The sequence below is a fragment of the Grammomys surdaster genome, unplaced genomic scaffold, assembly GCF_004785775.1.
Source record: "Grammomys surdaster isolate TR1022 unplaced genomic scaffold, NIH_TR_1.0 172, whole genome shotgun sequence".
NCBI classification, from domain to species: domain Eukaryota; kingdom Metazoa; phylum Chordata; class Mammalia; order Rodentia; family Muridae; genus Grammomys; species Grammomys surdaster.
Window position 1 is genome coordinate 6,089,098 of NW_021604620.1, and position 1,419 is coordinate 6,090,516.

General features: G+C 35.4%; 1 protein-coding gene across 3 annotated transcripts in view; it reads left to right on the forward strand.

The window, feature by feature from the left end:
* The window catches only part of Rbms3 (RNA binding motif single stranded interacting protein 3), a 656,597-nt gene that overhangs the window by 109,340 nt on the left and 545,838 nt on the right, over positions 1–1,419 (forward strand). The gene's annotated exons all lie outside the window — the stretch shown is intronic.

The following is a 1,419-nucleotide window of genomic DNA, read 5'->3' on the forward strand; positions in this document are numbered from 1 at the left end:
TTCTTTCTTTCTTTCTTTCTTTCTTTCTTTCTTTCTTTCTTTCTTTCAACTTCATAGTGTTTTCATTTAATGCCTAGCAGAACAGACTCTTTCATATGACAACATAATATACTGTCTAGCCTTATATACATTTATTCCCATCTCTATCAATATTGTGGAGATGTATTCTCTAACACAGTACATTTGGGATTCTGAGAATTAAGACATGTTAGATTGTCTAAAAGGAACACAAGGTCCATGGTAGGATACCAATATGTAAATAATTACACTATCATAAATGAAGGAGAAGAATGACTTTTTAAAATTATTTTTGATATGCAGACAAAAAGAATTTTTAATTTTATTTGCATTATTTGTGTAGATGTATGTGAGTCTCTCTTTGTGTGTGTATGTGCACATGTGTGTTCAGGTGTTCATGGGAGCCAGTAAAAAGCATCAGATCCCCCAAATTGAAGTTACCAGCAGTTATGAGCCACATATTGTGGTTGCTAAGGTCTGAATTTGGGTTCTCTACAAAATCAGCAAATGTTCTCAGCTCCAAGAAAATTGATTAAAGAATTCAGAGTGATTTAAGAGGTGCAGATCTCAAATGATATGAACAGCCCATTAATTAGATGAAAGAGAAACTAAGAACAACCAGTAGATGGATGACTTACCCAGATACCCATTTAGCAGTGTCCTGTTTAGCCAAACCTTCCTTGTTGCATAGAATGAAAACATTTATTTTGCTAAACATACATTTTGTTAGAAACGTAAGCCAGGCCATGTGACTATTGATCCTCAAGCCCTGGAATGACTTCTTCAAGTCCAGAGATTGTCCTTCCTCACTTCTCTGATGGCTCCTCCCACCCCCACCCTCCAGATCAGCTTACAACAGACAGGATGGTAAGATTGCTGAACCCTTGCTGTTGGTAATCTTACTGAACCTTGCTGTGGTTCCTTCTGCAGGACATCATTTCCCAGATAGCTTTGTATCCTTAGTCTTTTGAATATTCTGCCCTCAGCATCATACCTCAGTTTATAAACTCTCCTTCCCACCTGTTTTACCAACCCCATTCCCCAGACTTCCAAGTAGTTTCCATGTAGTTTTTATTGACTGTTGCTTTTGAAGTTAATTGATATAGAAAAAATATATGCTACCCCTTTATATCCTTAGTGGATCCTAAATTGAACATGAAAGCATTGGTTATTGTTTTCTTTTCTGGAGAATATGTTCTACCACAGGTTTCTGTGTAAACACAGTCTGATCCTTGAGACTAGCTATTTCTCTCCTCTGAAATTATTTATTAGCATGAATACTAACAATCAACATATGGATGAACATTTGAATGTGTATGTGTATGCCATATCTATATCTATATCTATATCTATATCTATATCTATATCTATATCTATATCTATATCTATATCTATCTCTCT